Here is a 21895-nt window from a genome sequence, read left to right as displayed (position 1 = left end):
CTGTTTTTAAGAAGGACGGTTGCTGCTTCATGTGACTGTATTATTTTTACTCTTTGAAACTGTTATTTTAGTTCTGTCTTACAGTATGAAACCAACACTGAATCAGCAAGCGACTATATTAGCACTTCCTTTTCACGTTAGAAACTAGTTAATCTCTGGTAACTCACAGCCTTAACACACAACAGCAGAGAGCACATCTGGTCAAAACTTGGTCAAAGGTTCTCCTCCAAAGAGAGGATAATAGTAATATTACAATAACACATTTTTACTGGTTTGTTAGGCTTGCTTAAAGACTAACTCATGGTCTGGTGAACTTACAGATTAATACAGGTCTGATCCCTACGTAGATCTACATTTAACGAGCCAGAAAGTCTCTCGAAATTACCCAGAAGCCATACCGTGGAAGGGTTCAGAGAATCAGACAGTGGGGCTGGGTTCTTGGCTCTGCCACATACTAGCGGCTGTATAACCTTGAACAAGGTGTTCAGCCTCTCAGTCCTTCAGTTTTCTCAGCTATAAAATGGGAATGATAACTGTGTCTTTCTTACAAAATTAAAAGGATTGCAGTTAATGACTATGAAGCCCATTAAGGCCTTGCCTGATACTTGGTAAGCATTATGGAAGGTTTTGTAAATTAAGGAAGAAAAAAGGTTTACAAGAGCTTCCAAAGCTCTTCACCTCCTAAGACCAAAAAGCAGTCTTCATTGTCACTGCCAAAGGGACATGCATTCAGGATGACCAGGAAGTAAGAGAATGTTCTCTACTGTCTCTGCTTTTAAAGTAGAAATAGTGTCCTTCTTAAGGTGCTTTTTTAACCCATCAGCCAGAAAAATTTGTAATAGTCCCATCTGTCAGATACTCAGACACAAACGGCCTGGCAGGATAGGTAATTTCTCTATTTCCAGAGAAGGAAATGAGAGTTTTATCAACTGCCCAATATCACAGCTGGTAAATGACAGATTGGGATTCAGAGCAGATCTGTCTGGCTTCAAAGCCCCACGAACAGCCCCTCAGGAAGTTGCCTCCCTGTAGGGTAAACAGCACTAAATGGACTAGAGCTGATGATTTCAGATGTACTTCTCTAATCCCATGTCTTACTTGTGCCTGATTCTGAGTATCTGCCTAGCAGATACTCTCCTTATGCCTTTCTTTACATATCTTCAGCATGAGTGAAAATAAATCCATCATATACATCCTTGAACCTGAATCCCATTCAGTCACTCAACAACCATTTATTACTTGCCCCAGGTTGCTGAGCAATGCCTTCACCGACCTTGTGAAGTTTACAGATTAGAGATAGAAAGACTGAAAAAAATCATTGCACCAATAACTTATTAGAGACAGCTGGTACAAAGTAAAAGTGAAAGATGATATTGTCCAGGGAAGACCAGACAGACTGTACTAAGGAAGTGACATTTAAGTTGCAAACCTGAAAGAACATGTCCAGCCAGTCAAGGGAGGGGAGCATGGACTCCAGATAGAGGACACAGCAGAAGAACAAGCTGTAAAGATAGAAGAGAGTGGGATGCAGAGACACTGCGGAGTTGGAAGGATGGACTAAGTATAAGGAATGGAAGAAACTACAGATTCACGGAGACAAGCGGACAGGCTGCTGGACCCCAGGCCATATTGAGGACTTTTAAGATTTGAAATGGGGAAATGAGAAACTCCTGAAGGGCTTTAAACAGGGGAGGGACATGATCTTATTTGTGTCTTTAAAGATCACGATGGCCTTTACGGACAACAGCCTGGAGAGGACACACATGAAAAGAGGAGCCTGTTGGGATGTGGCAGAGATCCCCAGCTGTCTGCCCTCGGCATCCACTTCTCATCAGTAACAGAACCCTGACTTTTAGTTGGATACATTGACACTGAGACTAACAGACTTTCTCAGCTCAGGTCATGATCCCAGGGTCCTGGGATAGAGCCCCGCATCGGGCTCTCTGCTCAGCGGGGAGTCCACTTCTCCCTCTCCCACTCCCTCTGCTTGTATTCCCTCTCTCGCTATCTCTCTTGCTCTGTCAAATAAAAAAATAAAATCTTAAAAAAGGGGGGTACTTAGGGCTATCACAGGGGCACGGGGACCACTTCCAATGGGTGATATAAGAACAAGTCAGCAGGCTCTAAGAGACACACACAGGCAAGAAGAAGGAAAAGGGAAGAGGGGAAAGGAAGAGGGAAAGAAGAATGCTCTCAGAGTCTGGCCTGGCAAGATGGCAAGAGGGGGCTCCATTCCAGGGGAAGAAGAGGAGAAGTAGTCTCCTCCCTACCCAACCCCCCCCCCACCGTGCCCCAGTCAGTGGTTGGTCAGCTCACAAAGGCAGAGTCAGGTGCAGTCCTAGGAGGCCCAATTCCAGCAATCAGTGGCTGGTCTTTAGGTGAACAGGCTTTCACCCACCTGGAACGTCCTTCAAACAATTATCTTAAATTTTCCAATGTTAATCAAAGTTTTAAAGGAGCGTGGGGTAGACTGTAAGGAATTTAATTTACTCAAATCAGCATAAGCAGTTGGAAAGAAAGAGCAGATTTTTACAGACACTGAGAGTTTAACAATAATAGCAGCATTACTAACTTTTCTTCAAGGCTCACTCTACGGCGGATTTTGCTTTAAATTTCTTTAGTGCGTGTTTTAGATGCGTATCTCAACTGAGTCTCCTAACAACCCTATGAGTAGTAGCCACTATTGTCCCCATTTCACAGATGAGGAAACTGTTGCAAAGTATTTAAGGTTCCTGTTAGTCTCGCATCATATAAACTAGTGAATGCCAGAGCCTGGGATTTGGACACTGGCTGTCTGACATCAGAACCAATCCTTCTTGTTCTATGCAGAAAATTTGCTTTTCTTAACTCTAAAAAAGAACATTTCCAGCCATTACATTAGTTAGTGGAAAAAATAATTATGCAAAACCATAGGCAGGAAAATAAGTTCTACTTCACTTGAAAACTGAAGGAACTGGCCAAAGAGAAGGTAAGCTGTTTTTCTTTTCTTTAACTGATCTGTTTGGTAACCCAGAAAAAAAGGAAGCCAGGCTTTAGTCAGCACATGGTATCCTGGTCAGTTCTTGCCCAGACCTGCTCCTCTACAGCCAGGCCCCCTTGAGCGTGTTTGTGACAACGGGATACTGTGCGGACAATTCAGTCACCCCCCCACCTGTGAGAACAGAGCAAAGTTTGACCCCCCCAACATGGGATCCAGACACAGAGGAGGTCAGGTGTAGGAAACTGTTCTACTTTTAGTCAAAGTTCACTGATGTAAAAGCGAGTCTGAAGCAGTGTGTCTGGGGCATTGGAACAAAAGAAACCGTATTTCCACTGGAGACACAAATTGCAAACCTCAGTGTTTCAAATGAAGGCCTTTCAGGAGAGAACCTTACTGAGAATTCAGTCTGGTTATGAAGCGACAGTGAGATGTCTGGGCTCATCGGTCATGATTAAGCATGATTTGGGTCAACGAAGAGAACCTTTCAAGCACAGAGGCTTTCCAGACAGTGTGCACACATGCACCCACACACACAGAAGCTGCGTATCAAAACGAGGGTGTACACAACTCAGGAAGCCATGATTAGAAACCCACCATACACCAAGTTGTATGCAGGTGCTGGGAGGGGAAGGTGGACATCATAAGATACAAGCGGGCGTCATCTTTGGACTTTCTCAATTTTCTTTCCTATTTTTGCATTTAGTTAGTGTGCTGAAAAGAGCTAACAAAGCCGGCTTGAGACTGCTATTCTTAGAAAGGCCTCCTTGCGTTTCTACGGTTGGCCCTTGGTGATGTCTGGGAATTTGGACCCTGGGAAGGTTCCACCATTTCCAGCACCGGTAAGAATAGCTCATTGTGCCTAAACTGTTGGTACAAGTAATATGGCTAATGCTGAGCACCTGCTTTTGCCTTCTCAAGTCTGGAATTTGGGTATGTGCTGGACAGAGGGTGCCTGTATTACTAGCCAGTCCCCAATAAAAACCTTGGGCAAAGAGTAAGTCTCCAGTAAGCTTCTGGATATTCCGTGTATGGTCACAGCTCACTGCTGGAGGGGTTTTGTTTTGTTTTTTATGATTTTATTTATTTGACAGAGATCACAAGTAGGCAGAGAAGCAGGCACGGCGGGGGTGGGCGGGGAAGCAGGCTCCCTGCTGAGCAGAGAACCCGATGCAGGTCTCAATCCTGGAACCCCGGGATCATGGCCCAAGCTGAAGGGAGAGGCCTTAACCCACTGAGCCACCCAGGTGCCCCATCAATGCTGGAGGTCTGAAGCATGTCCTATATGACTCCACTGAGAAGGGGCTCTTACAAGCTTGTGTCTGATCTCCTCTGGACTTTACCTCACGTGCCTTTTCCCTTGGCTGATTTCGTGTTGTATCCTTTTGCTGTAACAAATGGTGGTAATGTGTACAACAATATGGTGAGTCCTGTGAGACCCCCAGCAATTAATGGAGCCTGGCAATGGTCTTGGAAACATCCCCTCTATCCCTCCAAAGCAGCTGATGAACTGGTAAAAGTTTCAGAGTAAGACAGACCTGATTTACATCCCAACTTTGATGCTTATTTGCTGGGAATCGCTGAGTTAGTCAACATGTTCTCTAAACTGAAGATTTCTCTGAAAATAAGATAGGGAAATCTGCCTCAAAAGACTGGTGAAGATTAAATACGTGGTAGACACTCAATGACATTATATCCTTTACCCTTTAGACTGATATGTGAATGGCAGCCCTACACTTGTGCAGTGCCCACCCTGCACAACACCATGGACCCCTCATGAAGCTCACTTCACTCCCCCAATGCAACAGTCAGCTCATGCCAGTTCAGGGGAGCCTACCGTGCATCTCACTTCCCTGCTCCACTTTCAATGTTACGTTGGTGGCTGGAAATCTGCCATGGTGGGAGTATTTACACGCAGAAACTGGCAAACGCTGAAAATCAGGACTTCTCCCTTGACTACCAATTGCTAGATACTTACTACACCACAGAATACTTCACAAAAAAATCAAATAAATAAAACCTGCCAGATAGGTTTTTTTTGCCTAACCAAAGACAGCAAGCATATATGCATTTTAGAAAGAAATAGGCTGCATGAGAAGATGTTGAACACTATTAGCCATAAAGGAAATGCAAATCAAAACCACAATGAGCTACCACTTCACACTAAGTAGGATGGCTAGAATCACAAAACAGATTATAACAAGCGCCTTACCGAGGATGTAGAGAAATTGAAACCCTCACACATGTCTAGGGGAAATATGACATATTGCAGTCCCCTTGGAAAATAGTCTAGCAGTTCCTCAAAACGTTAAACATAGTTACCCAATGACCTAGCTAGAGAAGTGAAAACGTAGGTCCACACAAAAACATGTACATAAATGTTCAGAGCAGCTCGACTCACAATAGCCAAAAGGTTAAAACCAACCTGAATATCCATCAATGGATGAATGAGTAAACAAAATGTGGTATATCCACGTCATAGAATATTTAGCTGTAAAAAGGAATGAGGTACTGATACATGCTACGATATAAGTGAATCTTGTAAACATTATGTTAGGTAAAAGGAGGCAGACACACAAAAAGTAGCATATTGTATGATTCTGTTTATATAAAATATCCAGAATAGCAAATCCATAAGGACAGAAGGCAGATTAGTGGCTGCCAGAGGTTGGGAGGAGGAGGGGGATTAGGGATTGACTGCTTAATGCATATGACCGACCTTCCTTCCTCCCTCTCTCCTTCTTTCCCTCCCTCCCTCCCTCCGATATTTCTTTTCCTTTCCCTTTCTTTCTCTTTTCCTTTCTTCCTTCCTTCCTCTTTTTCTTACTCTTTCTTTCTTCTTCTCCTTCCTTCCTTCATACAATCTTTCTTTCCCTTTTTGCTTTCTTTCTTTCCTTCCTCCCCTCCCCTCTTCTTCCTTCTTTCCTTCCTTCCTTCCTTCCTCCCATCCTACCCCTCCCTTCCCTCCCTCCCTCTGATATTTCTTTTCCTTCCTCTTTCTATCTTTCTCTTTCTTTCTTTCTTCCTCTCCTTCCTTCCTATGATCTTTCTTTCCCTTTTTTCTTTCTTTTATTCCTTCCTTTCTCCCCTCCCCTCCTCTTCCTTCCATCCTTTCTTCCTTTCCTTTTTTAAATCCATTGTTTTCCTCTCCTGGCCTTCCTTGTATGATCAGTCTTTCGGATTCTATAATGCTTAGTCTATTTGTTTAAACTTCACTTTAGTGACCTTCTTGATAGCTTCCAGATTTTTTTTCTTTCTTCTATTTTGAGGAATGACCAAAGCTCCATGCAGTTTTTCAAGCATTAATTATGTAATTTTGTGCCATCTGGATGTATATGATCTAATATTTTCTGACTTTTCAAAATGATTGATAATGACAATCAAATGAGCATTAATAATGATAACTATTTTTTTAAAGATGCAAAATGTTTTCAGTACCATTTTCTAGTAAGATTTTACAATTGTGTGAAATAGGTAAGGAAAATGGTACTCCCCCTGCCTCTGCCCTTCAGGCACAAGATTATTGAGCTTCAGAATAATTAACGTGACTCCCTGGTCCCCGAAGACCAAACCAGCACTGGACCCCAAGTTTACTGACTCCTGATTCTTGCATTTGTCATAGAGACTCTCAAATGCTAGAGGTAAAAGTACAGAATGTTGTATGTAGAGCTTAGTAATTTAAATTTAGGGACTAAAAGAATTAGCAAAGAATCTAACTAAACCTCTTTCTAAATAAAAACAAAACAAAAAATATTTCTAGGGATGTGCAGGTGTCCCTATAAAGGAAATGCAATTTTTATTGCAATTTAGGAACCAATGGATTATCTCACAGAATTTATGGGAAGCAGCTCATTTTTACTTTCAGAAGATGTTTTAATGAATTCTATGTAAAATACGAGAAACTATGAATCCTAAGTTTTGTTGTGATTTTTTTTTGCTCCTGATCACTTTATTTTTAAACTACTTTAAATGTTTCATCCCCCTCCCCCATGTCTCCCACCCCAACCCCCACCTTGGGCAACCACCAATCTGTTCTCTATATCCGTAAGCTTGGTTTTCTTGTCCCTGTGGGTGGTGGTTTTATAACTCATATAGTATTTGTCTTGTTCTGATTGATTTCACTTAGCATAATGCCCTTGAGGCCCATCCATGTTGCTGTAAATGGCAAGATTTCATTCTTTTCATGGCTGAGTAATACTCCATTGTATATACAGACCACATCCTCTTGAACCATTCGTCCATTGATGAGTACTTAGGTTGTTTCCTTATCTAGGCTATTGTAAATAATGCTGCAGTGAACATGGGGGTGCATATACCTCTCTGAGTTAGTGGTTTTTTTCTTCAGATAATACCCCAAATAAATTCTGGATCATATGGTAGTTCTTTTAAAATTTTTTAAAGAACCTTCATATTGTTTTCCATAGTGTCTCCACCAATTCACATTCCACCAACAAAGCACAAGAGTTCCCCATTTCTCCACATCCTCACCAACCCATTATTTCTTGTGTTGTTGATAATAGCCATTCTAACAGGTGTGAAGTGATATCTCATTGTGATTTCGATTTGCATTTCCCTGATTGTTAGTGATGTTGAGCATCGTAACTGTTGGCCACGTATATCTACTTTGGAAAAATATGCATTAAGATCTTCTGCTTATTTTTTAATCAGATTGGGTTTTTTTTTTTTTGTTTTTGGTTTTTTTTTTTGCTATTGACTTGTATGAATTCTTTATGTATTTTGGATATTAATCCCTTATCATTTATATGATTTGCAAATATTTTCTCCCATTCAGTAGGTTGCCTTTTCATTTTGTTAATGGTTTCCTTTGATGTGTAGAAGTTTTTTAGCATGATGCAGTCTCCTTTGTTTATTTTTGGTTTTGTTGCCTTTACCTGTGGTGTCATGTCCAAAAAATCATCACCAAGACTATATCAAGGACTAGCACCTATGTTTTCTTCTAAGATTTTTATGATTTCAGGCCTTATGTTCGTCTTTCACCCGTGTTGAGTTAATTTTTGTGTATGATGTAAGGAAGCGGTCCAATATCATTCTGTTGCATGTGGCTGTCTGGTTTTCCAAGCACCATTTATTAAAAAGACTGTCCTTTCCTCAGTGTGTATTCTTGGCTCCTTTTCATAAATGAATTGGCCATACATGTGCACGGTTATTTTGGGGGCCCCTATTCTGGTCTATTAATTTTTATGTCTGTTTTTATGCCTGTGCCATACTGTTTTGACTACTATTGCTTTGTAATATAGTTTGGAATCAGGAAGCATGGTTCTTCCAGGTTTGTTCTTCTTTCTCAATACCCTTTGGCTTTGGGTTTCCTTACAAAGTTTAGGATTGTTCCAATTCTGGGAAGAATGCCACTGGAATTTTTATTGGAATTGCATTGAATATATGTCACTTTGGGCAGTACGGACATTTTAACAATATTAACTTCTCCAATTCATGAGCATGGAATATCTATTTATTTGTATCTTCAATTTCTTTCATTAATGTCTTGTAGTTTTCAGCTGACAGGTCTTTTTTTTCCTTCCTTGGTGAAACTGATTCCTAGGAATTTTATTCTTTTTGATGTAATTTATTTCATTTAAGACTTTATTTATATGACAGGGACGCCTGGGTGGCCAATTGTTAAGCATCTGCCTTTGGCTCAGGTCATGATCCCAGTGTCCTGGGATCGAGCCCCACATCGGGCTCCCTGCTTGGTGGGAAGCCTGCTTCTCCCTCTCCCACTCCCCCTGCTTGTGTTTCCTCTCTCACTGTCTCTCTCTCTGTGTCAAATAAATAAATAAAATCTTTTTTTAAAAAAAAAGGTTTTTTTATATGACAGAGATAGAGAGAGCATAAGCAGGGGGAGCAGCAAAGCAGGCTCCCAAGCTTGAACAGGGAGCCTGATATCAGACTCAATCCCAGGACCCTGGGATCATGACCTGAGCTGAAGACAGCCACTTCAGCTAAGCCACCCAGGCACCTTTTTTTTTTTTTAATAAACACATAATGTATTATTAGCCCCAGGGGTACATGTCTGTGAATCGCCAGGTTTACACACTTCACAGCACTCACCATAGCACATACCCTCCCCGAAGTCCACAACCCCACCACCCTCTCCCTACCCCCCTGCACCCAGCCCTCCTCAGTTTGTTTTGTGACATTAGGAGTCTCTTATGGCTTGTCTCCCTCCCAGTCCCACCTTGTTTCATTTATTCTTTTCCTACCCCCTAACCCCCCACGTTGCATCTCCACTTCCTCATATCAGGGAGATCATATGATAGTTGTCTTTCTCTGATTGACTTATTTCGCTCAGCATAATACCCTCTAGTTCCATCCACGTTGTCGCAAATGGCAAGATTTCATTTCTTTTGATGGCTGCATAGTATTCCATCGGATATATATACCACCTCTTCTTTATCCATTCACCTGTTGACAGACATTTGGGCTCTTTCCATAGTTCAGCTATTGTGGACATTGCTGCTATAAACATTCGGGTGCAAGCGCCCCTTCGAATCACTACATTTGAATCTTTAGGGTAAATACTCAGTAGTGCAATTGCTGGGTCGTAAGGTAGCTCTATTTTCAACTTTTTGAGGAACCTCCATGCTGTTTTCCAGAGTGGTTGCACCAGCTTGCATTCCCACCAACACTGTTAGGTGGGAAGTTCCCCTTTCTCCACATCCTCACCAGCATCTATCATTTCCTGACTTGTTAATTTTAGCCATTCTGACTGGTGTGAGGTGGTATCTCATTGTGGTTTTGATTTGTATTTCCCTGAAGGCACCCTCTTTTTAATGGAATTTAAATGTGATTATTTTCTTAATGTCTCTGATAGTTTTTTATTAGTGTGTAGAAATGCAACAGATTTTTTTGTATTGATTTTGTGTCCTACAGTTTTATTGTATTCATTTATTAGTTGTAACAGGTTTTTTTAAGGACTCTAGAGTTTTTTGTATATAATGTCATGTCATCTGCAAATAGTGATAGTTTTACCCCTTCCTTCCCAATCTGCATGTCTTTTATTTCTTCTTCTTACCTAATTGTTCTGGCTAGGACTTCCAATACTATGTTGAGTAATACTGGTGACAGTGGACATCGTTGCCTTGTTCCTGATCTTAAACAAAAAGATTTTAGCTTTTAACTACTGAGTATAATGTTAGCTGTAGGCTTGTCATATATGGCCTTTACTATGCTGAGATTTATTCCTCTTATATCTGCTTTGTTGAGAGGGCTTTTTGTTTGTTTTGTTTTTATTTATTCAAGAGAGAGAGAGCGCAAGCTTGAATGTGGGGAGGGGCAGTGCGAGAGGGATAAGCAGACTCCCCACTGAGCAGGGAGCCCAACACAGGGCTCAATCCCAGGACCCTGAGATCATGACTTGAGCTGAAGGCAGACACATAACCAACTGAGCCATCCAGGTGTCCCCTTGAGACTTTTTGTCATAAATGGAATTTGAATTTTGCCACATGCCTTTTGTGCATCTATTGAGATAATCATAGGATTTTTATCCATCATTTTGTTAATGTGGCCTATCATCCTGACTGACTTGCAGATGTTGAGCCACTTTGAATCCCTAGCATACATTCCGCTTGATGATAGCATATAATACTTTTAACATATTGTTAAATTCAGCATACTGACATTTTGTTGAGGATTTTTACGTCTATGCTCATGAGGGATATTCCCCTGTAATTTTCTTTTCTTGTGATATTCTTGTCTGGTTTTGGTATCAGGGTGATGTGGGCCTCATAAAATGAGTTTGGAAGAGTTTCCTCCTCTTCTATTTCTTGGAAGAGTTTGAGAAGGATTGGTACTAATTCTTCTCTGAGTATTTGGTAAAATTCATCAGTAAAGCCAACTGGTCCTGGGCTTTTGTTTGTTGATAAGTTTTTGATTACTGATTCAATCTTCTTGCTGGTAATTGATCTGTTCAGATTTTCTATTTCATCATGATTCATTCTTGGTACAGTGTGTGTTTCTAGGAATTTATTAATTTCTTCTAAGTTGTTCAATCTGATGGTATGTAATTGTTCATAGTAGTTTCTTATGATACTCTGTATTTCTGTGGTGTCAGTTATTAACAGTTCTTTTGTTTCTCATCTTATTTCTTTGAGCCTTCTTTTTTCTTAATGAGTTTAGCTAAAGTTTCGTTGATTTTGTTTTCAAAGAACCAGCTCTTAACTCCACTGATCTTTTCTATTGTTTTTTAGTCCTTTTTCTTTTATTTCTGCTGTAATCTTTGCTATTTTCTTCCTTCTTCTAACTTTGGACTTCATTTGTTCTTCATTTTTTAGTTCTTTAAGGTATATAGTAGAGTGTTTATTTTATACCTTTCTGGTTTCTTGAGGTATACAATTATCACTATGTATTCCTTCTCAGAACTTTTTGGGTTGCATTCCATAAATTTTGGTATGTTACATTTTTATTTTCATTTGCCTCAATGTATTTTTTTCTCTTTTGACTTTTTTCTTTAACCCATTGATAGTTCAGTAGCCTGTTGTTTAATCTCCTTATATTTGTGAAATTTCCAGTTTTCTTCACATAACTGAGAATACTTTCCTACCACTGTGAGCAGAAAAGATGCTTGATATGATTTAAATTCTCTTACATTTATTTGGACTTGTTTCTACCATATGATCTATCCCAGAAAAAAACTTCTCCAAGAAAATTGCTTGTATACTCATCTGGAGCCCCAGTTTTTGCAACTGCTGACCAAACGACACCTCCAGATAGCCTGGTTCTGATGGACAGTGGGCCTTATGCTCATGGTCCAATAGGACTGTGTATATTTGCATACTTTTGAAAGCTGTTGTCCCTTGAGCTCTCTTCACTTTTTTTAATACTTTTTTTTCTTTTGGTTGCTCTGATAAGGTAACTTCTACTGACTTATCTTTGAGTTCACTGATGTTTTCTTCTGCTTCATCTAGTCTGCTATTGAATCGCTCTAGTGTATTTCTCAGTTCAGTTACTGTATTATTCAGCTCCATGACTTCCACTTGATTTTTTTTGTATATTTCCTATCTCTTTATTGAAGTTCTCACTGAGTTCATCCATTCTTCTCCCAGTTTAATGAGCATCTTTATAACCATTACTTTCAACTCTTTATCAGGTAAATTACTTATTTCTATTTTATTAAGGCTTTTCCCTTAGGTTTTTATTTTGTTTTTTAATTGGGAACATATTACTCTCTTCCTTTTTTTTGACCCTCTGTTTTGTTTCTGTGCAGTAGGTGAAACGTCCACCTTTCCTAGGTCTAAAAGAGTGGTGTCATGTAGGACATGAACTTTGTCTTTTAACCTTGTTCTCGATCTTGTTTGTGGTTGTTCAAGCAGACTATTATATTTTTAATAGCTCCCAGTGGTTGACGGTGTGCCAAGACTTGTCAATATCCCAAAGAGGAAGAGAATCTCAGCACCGAGATTTAGGCTGATTGGAAGTTAGACTCATAGACAACAGCTTTCAAAAGTATGCAAATATACAGAGTCCTAGTCAAATAGACTAACACTCACATTGTAGGGATCCCAGAAGAGAGAGAGAGAAAGGGGCAGAATCTTATTTAAAGAAATAATGGCTGAAAACTTCCCTAATACGAGAAGTGTAACTGGCATCCAGAGCCAGGAAGACCAAAGTTCAATAAGATAAGCCCAAAGAGACTCAAACCAAAATAAATTATAATTAAAATATCAAAAGTTAAAGATGTGATGTGATCTCTGTATAAAAGCAGCAAGGAAGAAAAATTTTTTTTCTGTTACATACAAGGGAAGTCCAATGAGACTATTAGATTTTTCAGCAGAAACTTTATAGTCCATAAGAGAATGGTACAAAAAAAAAATCAGAGAGCTGAAAGTAAAAACTTCCAACCAAGAATATTTCACCCAACAAAGTCATTCAGAATTAAAAGAGAGATAGAGTTTTTCACACAAGCGAAAGCCAAACGAATTCATCACCACTGAACTGGCCTTAGAAGAAATGTGGGTGGTTTTTTTTAAGATTTAATTATTTATTTGAGAGAGAGAGAGTGCAAGGGGAAGGGCAGAGGAAGAGGGAGAGAGAGAATCTCAAACAGACTCCTCATAGAGTACACAGCCCAAAGTGGGGCTTTATCCCAGGACCCTGAGATCAAGACCTGAGCTGAAATCAAGAGTTAGCTGCTCAAATGACTAAGCCACCCAGGCATCCCATGGTCTTACAAGAAATGTTACAGAGATGCACTGGACTCCTTTTTGGCTGGGGGCCTGCTTCTCCTTCTCCCACTACCCCTGCCTATGTTCCCTCTCTCACTGTGTCTCTCTCTGTCAAATAAATAAATAAAATCTTAAAAAAAAAAAAAGACACAAACAGACTGAAAATGAAGGGATAGAAAAAGATTCACAAATTGAAAACCAAAAGAATGTTAGGATAGCCATACTTACTTCAGAAAAAATAGACTGTAAAACAAAGACTATAATAAGAATCAAAGAAGGGCATTAGGTGATGATAAAGGGGCCATTCCAACAAGAGGCTATAACATTTATAAATACTCATGTACCCAACATAGGAGCTCAGAAATGAGCTGAAAAGAAAGGGTAGTAATTAGGAACAAGAAAACATGAAAGAATAAATCTCACTGGAAAGGTAAATATATAGTAAAGGTAGTGGGTTAATCACAGACAAATATAGTATGAATATTTAAAAACAACAGTAGTAAAAATAACTATGATTACAACTATTAGTAAGGGATACATAAGATTAAAGGAGTAAAATGAGACATCAAAAACATAAAGCATGGGTGGAGAGTAAAAATGTAGAGTTTTAGAATGTGATCGAATAAGTTGTTATCAACTTACAACATATAGGTTGTTATATATATAAGGCTCATGATAATCACATGCAAAAACCCATAGTAAATACATAAAAGATAGAGACAAAGGAACTTAAGTATACCATTAAAGAAAGTCATCAAATAACAGAGAGCAAGATTAGAAAAAAGGAACAGAAAAGGAACTACAAAAACAGCCAGCAAACAATTAACAAAATGACAGTAAGTATGTATCTATCAAGAATTACTTTAAATGTAAATGAACTAAATTCTCCAATCAAAAGACCACAGTGACTATATGGATTAAAAAAACAAGACATTTCTATATGGTGCTTATAAGAGACTCACATTTGGCTCTTTTTCTTTTTGGCTTTTTTCAGTTTATTGCATGAAGAAGTTACACTAGTCCAAGTTAAAAGCAGATCCCAAATGGTTACGTTATACAAGCTGTGAGGTTTTTAAATCTGTGACAAGAGACAGAAGTGAAATTCTACTCATTTCAAGGAAATACTCATTTAAGCTTCAGTGAGCCAAAAGCACTTAAAACCATGAACCTTCAGCTGGTCATCCTCAGCCAGTTCAATCTCTCTGGATTGGCGTATGTTCTTACACTGGTCACCCTGTAGCTAAATTACTTCTCCATATTCTGGATGCTCAACTATGGTACCATTATAAGCAGATTTCTTCTTGAATGCTTTCATAGTTTCTTTTTATCATGATCATCAGCCATCCCTTGGATAGTAGTAAGGGTCTTCCTGCTGTTACTCTGTTGAATTCTTATATGGATAAAATCCTCAGTGCCAGCAGGAAGCAGATTATCACCCTTACTTGCATCATCAAAGGGGTCGAAAGAAGGGAGGTTCCAGATAGCAGACACAAGATAAGATTCCTTTTCCTGGGTGGAAATGGCCTGTGGAAGGTGGTGGCAGGAGATGGCAGGCATGGGAGGAGCATCAGGAAGCAAGTGGGCTTGAGGAGAAGGTCACTGAGTTCTTGGAAGTGGCTCAGTGACTGGAGCCAAGGAACTGACTCACTTTAGATGTAAAGACACAGGGGCAGTTGGATGGTTCAGTCCTTAGGCATCCACCTTTGGCTCTGGTCATGATCCCAGGGTCCTGGGATCAAACCCCACACTGGACTCCTGCTTGGCTGGTGGCCTGCTTCTCCTTCTCCCACTACCCCTGCCTATGTTCCCTCTCTCACTGTGTCTCTCTCTGTCAAATAAATAAATAAAATCTTAAAAAAAAAAAAGACACAAACAGACTGAAAATGAAGGGATAGAAAAAGATTCACAAATTGAAAACCAAAAGAATGTTAGGATAGCCATACTTACTTCAGAAAAAATAGACTTTAAAACAAAGACTATAATAAGAATCAAAGAAGGGCATTAGGTGATGATAAAGGGGCCATTTCAACAAGAGGCTATAACATTTATAAATACTCATGTACCCAACATAGGAGCACCTAAATATACAAAACAAATATTAACAGACTTAAAGTAGAAATATACAGAAATACAGTAATAGTAGGGGTCTTTAATACCCCCGCTTGCATCAATGGATAGAACATCCAGACGGAAAATCAATAAGCAAATATCAGCCTTAAATGACACGTTAGACCAGATGAACTTAACAAATAATTTTTTGTTTGTTTGTTTGTTTGTTTGTTTGTCAAAGAGAGAAAGAGAGACAGTGTGCCCAAGCAGGGGGAGCAGCAGGCAGAGGGAGAAGCAGGCTCCAGGGAGCCTGACACAGGACTTGATCCCAGAACCCTGGGATCATGACCTGAGCTGAAGGCAGACACTTAACTAACTAAGCCACCCAGGCATCTTGTGTTAACAGATATTTACAGAACATTCCATCCAAAAGCACCAGAATATGCATTCTTCTCAATGTGCACACAGAACTTTCTCAACATTGCTATTTGGGGTGTTGAAAAACTTTGGAACTAGAGAGTGGTGATTACAGCCCAACGTGATGAATGCACTTACTGTCACTGAATTGTACAGTTCAAAATGGTTACCATGGTAAATTTCATCTGTATTTTACTACCAAAAAAAAAAAAATAGCATTAGGAGAATTAGAAGACATGCCACAAAGCACAAACAAGTATTTGCAAAACATATACAAACAACGAGTTTGATTCAGAATGCATATGTTATAGCTTTTAAAAATAAATAAGAAAGGGTAGAAAACCTAACTGAAAAAAGGAGAAAAAATATCCAAAAGGACACTTCAACAGAGAGTAAATGCCAGTGGACCCTTATAATATGCAGACTTGTTCATCCTCTATAGTAATCAGAGAAATGCAGGTTGAAAAAACAGTGTAACACCACTGTCCGCACACCAGACCATGGCTGCTCAGAGGCAGGGGTGAGGCTCAGGGCTGAGAACAGGGAAGCTTCAAAGTCTGACCAGAAAGTAGGGAGGGGAGGGTCTCCTCTTCCCCATAGCCAACAACCACTGCCAATATATGTGGACATTTCATAACTATTTTCAGATCTGAGAATCATATGTAGTCATGAAAAACATTCTGGTGAATTATTCATATAAATCCAATTTCCTCATTTTAAGGTAGAAACTGGGGCAGTGGCTGGATTAACAACCTTCCCAAGGTCAAACTGGCTAGCAGAGCCAAAACTCGACCTTTAACCTTCTCCCTGCCATTTCATGTTCCTCTGTGCCCCTGTGTCTTGATGTGAAAGGGCCAAATTTTGTCACTGGCCACTTATAACCCTCTAACCCTCTAACCCTCTAAAATCTTCCTCGCTCATTAAAAAAAAAAAAAAAAAATCCAAGTCTTTTCCGTGGCACACAAAGCCATCCATGTGTGATCTTGCCCAGGTCTTTGGCCTCCTCCCCCACCATACCCTCCTCACCCTTTCCCCCCAACCCATGTCCATTTCAGCCCCTCAGCCCCTCTACTGTTCCTGGATAAGGAAGCACCGGATGTCCTTTTCGAGGTCTTGCATTCCTGGCTTCCCCCCCACCCCAGGGTTTCCAGAGGGCCTGCCTCACTCTTCTTAAGATCTCCATTCCCCCACAACATCACCTACCAAAGAAAACAAAAACAAGTAGACAAACCAAACAAACAAACAAACAAGCATGCAAGGCCCCACTCCTCCCATCCTGCTTTGCTTTCCTTCAGGTGGGAGGTATGTATTGGCTTATCTATACACTGTCTATCTTTCTCCTCTAAAATGTAAGTCCATGAGAACAGGACACTTGCTTTCTATACTTTTTGGTGTCCTTAGAGCCCAGAACAGTATCTGCCACAAATAGGAATTTAAAATATTTTTGTTAAGTTTATTGATTCAAGTAAAAAGTTGGGTTTTCCTTTTTTGTTTTTTTTGGGGGGGGGGGGGCGCTGGCTAGAGAGCTAGAGTAGAGGGGTCTAGGGAACTTCCAGTCAAATAGCCTGGGTTTGAACCTAATTACTCCACCAATTGGTAGTGATTATGAATTACAAATCTAGATTTCTCTGCTTTTAAATTTTCTATTTCAGTCGATTCAGAAAGTTCACGGTGACTGGTTATGTTTGTTCTTCTACCATCCCTCATGAACACTTCCCTCCAGCACACACAGTTTAGAACGTGCTCAGCAAAGAGATATTTAACCCCACCCTTCTGTATATTCCTATTTTGAATTTAAAATGCTTTTATTTTTGTTAACTTTTTAAAAATTGCTTTCTTCTCAGGATTTGGATTAAATTTAATAGAAAAATAACACTTGGTAGCAAAGCTGACAAGAGAAAGTTGGGCTACTATGTCATATTTAGAAATTGCCCAGTATACTGGTTACACAACAGATTTGTAAAGATCAAGACCTTGATTACATATTAACAGTTCCTAATTAAAACAAACGCACCATGAAAACCTATTCACCAGAGTAACTCTAACCATAAAACACTCGGGAATTCATTTAACACAAAAAGTATGGTACTTTCATTTTATTTTATTTAAAGATTTTATTTATTTATTTGACAGAGAGAGCTCACAAGTAGGCAGAGAGGCAAGCAGAGAGAGAGGAGGAAGCAGGCTCCCTGCCGAGCAGAGAGCCCATGTGGGGCTTGATCCCAGGGCCCTGGGATCACGACCTGAGCCGAAGGCAGAGGCTTTAACCCACTGAGCCACCCAGGTGCCCAGGTGCCCCAGTATGGTACTTTTAAAACCAACTCTGAAAGTATGAAAGAGAAATAAACAACAGAAGTAGACACCCATCTTTTCGCTCTTGAAAGGAAGACTTTTAAGAACATAAGCCAATTAGAAATGTGCTTGTTTCTTAGGTATTGTACAGCAGAGATGTCTGCGGGTATCTCACTGGCAGAATTTATAGATATCGTCAGATATTAGAACAAATCAAGTCTTCTGTGCTCTGCAGAAACAGATCCAGGCTTTGAGCGGCCGGAAGCTTATGCACTTTAAGAAGAAGGCTCTCTTTCTTTTAAGTGCAAAATTATAAATACAAAACTGCGAGGGTCCTTCCAGGAACCTGAGAAAGGGCCCTGGAATTAAGTCTCTAATGCTTACTTTTCTTTCTCTTCTTAGAAGACCCACCTCTGGTGTCGGAAGACACCAAAGTGAAGGGACAGAAGGAACAGTACATTTCCCACAACCAGTATGCTGCCACGTGCCCCAGTGACAAGCGTCCAGAGGAAAACCTTCACAGCAGAGGGTCCCCGATAAGAGTTCTACCAACACAGGCTCTGCAACGCCTGGAATGTGAAACAGCCCTACTCGGAGGCACACATTTCTGCCACTTACCGCAACCTCAAAATGCAACTGACTGCAGGCAACAGAGATCGATTTAGAGAGCGGATCCCTGTGATCCTAGGGTATCACAACAATGTGATCTGCTATGCTTATTGCAACAATGTCTAGATCTGGGAAAAGCCAGATGCAGGAGAGAACACCCTGAGACGCATACAAAAAAAGACAAAAGTGGGTGACCATGCGACGTAGCTCGTGTATATAGCCATTACAGCAAGTGCTGGAGATGATATGGCACTTACTGTATGCCAGGAGCTGTCCTGACCACTCACACACTTGGTGATCCGCTCACTCCTCATCAACACCTGTGAGGGCGGTACTTCTTTCTCCCCAGTTAGGAAATGGGGAAAATGAGCATAGAGGTTAGGTAACTTGTCCACGGTCATGCAGCTAAAAGGTAACAAATTTAGGATTTGAACTCAGGTCATCTGGCTCCAGAGTCCATAGTCTTAGTCTCCTACTCTCTAACACAAAGAAATTTTGTTAATTTGGAAATGGGCTATAGAAATGACTGCAGTTTCCTATAATCGAGAGGGAACAGAAAATTGCTGATTAACGATTCCAGAACCTCAGGAAATACACGATTTCATCCAGTGGATGTTGGTTTTGTTTCCTGGCACCTATTTCAGTCACAAACTCTATCCTTAGAAAGTGATTCAATGTGACATCTGAAAATAAAGGAATGACCCTGTTTTTAAAAAAATCTGAATTTTTACTTACTGGATCTTTAACATAAAGCTACTCATCTTTTCCTAAGAAAATTCAAATCTCTACAATTTATTTTGATGACGTACTATAATCAATCCTAGTCAGGGCTGAATTAACCTAAAAATCTGTTTACTCTTGTAAAAAGTGTTTAAAAACAGACTTAATAATACATTATAGAAGATTTATAGGGGGTCCTTTTCAGCTGTGACACTGGTCTGACCTGTTGGGATTGTAAGTTCATGTTGAATTGAGTTTCTTGTGAGTTTTTTCTGGGAAGAACGATTTCAAGTATTTCTGAAAAGAACTATTTAACCAAATCCACTTAAAAATTCTTAAGAGTTACTATCTAAGTATAACCTTTTTCAACCTCTTTTTTTTTTTTTAAGATTTTATTTATTTATTTGACAGACAGAGATCACAAGGAGGCAGAGAGGCGGGCAGAGAGAGAGGAAGGGAAGCAGGCTCCCTGTGGAGCAGAGAGCCCGATGTGGGCTCCATCCCAGGAGGCTGGGATCATGACCCGAGCCGAAGGCAGAGGCTTTAACCCACTGAGACACCCAGGCGCCCCTCAACCTCTTTCATATAACCAATTCCAGAAATATTTTCTTCTCCGAGGTCTCTCTTCCAAAAAATGAATTTACTTGCATGCGTAGGGCTCCTACCACCTCCCAGGGCGGGCAGTGAGGAAGAAAGAAACACAAACCAACAATGTGAAAAGAACTCCCTCTTCAAGGTTTTCTACATAAAGCCAAAGCAGGGAAGGAGGAAGGAAACTATGCATACAGGTGGTCAGTGGAGTTATGTTTAAGGAAGTCCCCCTTTGCGGTCAGTAGCACAGTGCGGTTTAACAGATAGCAGCATGTCAGCCAGAAAGATAAGACATCTTGGTTCACCTAGTCAAATGGGACGTTAATTCAGAGAAGGCAGCCTGACTTTGTCCCCCCGTTTCTTCACTTGTAAAATAAATGGTGGATAAACGTGTTAGTTACCTACATATACACTTTATGGAGATGCTACAGAAAACAGAACGTTGCAAGGAGGCCTGCAAAAACCTGGTACTTTTGTGAAATCTAAATGAAGTAAAATTGAAGAACAGAAGGAAACCCTGAAATCCTGTATGTGCAACTACCCCACTGACACATGGAAACCCAAGGGCAACTATAGTTCAAGGGTCATAGGTGAGGAGGGCATACAACAGAGGAGCACGGAGGATAGGAACTCCTGCTCCACAGCAGGGCAGATGCACCGTAAGAAAGTCTTTCATCACAAACCCACAGAAGTAGAACTAGAGCTTAATGAGACTGTGAGCCACACAAAGCCAGAATCAGGCATCTTTTAATTTCTCCATCTCTAGCATTACTATACATACTCAGGAAGTCTTTGTTATATAATTAATGAATGAACTAAAACAGGTGATGTGAGGCCCACATGACAAATAAAAGTGTATGGACTTATGACCCCTCTTCTGCCAGGAAATATATAAATAACATATTAAATATATTTAACAAATCTATAATTCTTCATGATTTATAAATTCTATAACTTATATAATTCTATATATAATTTATAAATATACTTGTATAAATGATTTACATAGTCCTCTAAAAGGAGAGAAATTCAGGTTATAATCTCATGAGCAGGGAATTATATCTATCCATGTACCTTTTGTCATGGCAAGAAAAATTAAGGAACAGCTATACTTATGTGGTTATGTGGAATAAAGATAGAATGGGAAGAAGTTTTCTCATACAACTAGGATAATCAGGGGAAATTCCCTTCCCACAATCAATTAAAAATTACTAGAGATTTCATTGAAGTCTCTTACTTACTCATTGAATTTTATTTAGCAAACAACAGCATTTGGTGCAATTTTTCACTTTAGGTGTTTAGTAATGCAGAGTCATGCAAGGATTATAGACAACTGTCTATGACTAAAAATTAAAAAGGTAAATGAGCTTTAGTAATATAGACTATAACAGTGTTTTTAATTATCTGAAGTTGGAACCAGCAAATTTTAATATTTTACCTCAGAAGTACAGTGTAGTCCCAAAACCTAAAGACCCATAATGGCATAAGTTTTCCTAATAGAATCAATTGCCGAATAACGCAGGTGTTTCTAATTTCCCTTTTGCAGATAATTCTCCACGTGCGCCTGAACAGCATCAACCAATGGCTGAGACCTAGCATGTCCTAAACCACCCAGAAACAATGCAACGTGCAGTTTCACTTTCTCAAATTGCTGTATGATTTCTTCTGACAGTTCAGGGTCTAGTTGTTTCAAATGTCCACATTTTAGTTTGGGGGAGAGGGTAACACTAATAAATACCAAATAAGGACACAGTTTTTTTCTAAACTTAAATAATGCATCTCCTTAAAAAAAAAAAAAGAAAGAAAGAAAGAAAAGAAAAAGAAACAAAATAAGTAATTATCACAATGTCTCTAAAGATCTTTTTGCTTCCCTAAAACACTAACCAACCACCACCACCGTAATTATTGCCAACGAAAGCTTTTTTGAGAAGCTGGAAGGTGGAAGGCATTGTGTGATACATTTCAGTTACGAGGCAACAAACTTTGCCTTCAAAGAGATAACTACATCATTTGTGAGGGGAAAAAAACACTATAATAATAAAAATACAAAAAAATTTAA

At 39.8% G+C, this 21895-nt stretch overlaps 1 protein-coding gene and 1 pseudogene across 4 annotated transcripts in view; both read right to left on the bottom strand.

The window, feature by feature from the left end:
* Positions 1–21895, bottom strand: part of TEC (tec protein tyrosine kinase) — an 89610-nt gene that overhangs the window by 55783 nt on the left and 11932 nt on the right. The gene's annotated exons all lie outside the window — the stretch shown is intronic.
* LOC116864569 lies at positions 14154–14881 on the bottom strand (annotated as a pseudogene).

Source organism: Lontra canadensis, unplaced genomic scaffold, assembly GCF_010015895.1.
Source record: "Lontra canadensis isolate GAN:19392208 unplaced genomic scaffold, GSC_riverotter_1.0 scaffold1, whole genome shotgun sequence".
Lineage (NCBI taxonomy): Eukaryota > Metazoa > Chordata > Mammalia > Carnivora > Mustelidae > Lontra > Lontra canadensis.
The sequence above is the reverse complement of the archived record's forward strand: the minus strand, read 5'-3'. Positions and strand labels throughout refer to the sequence as shown.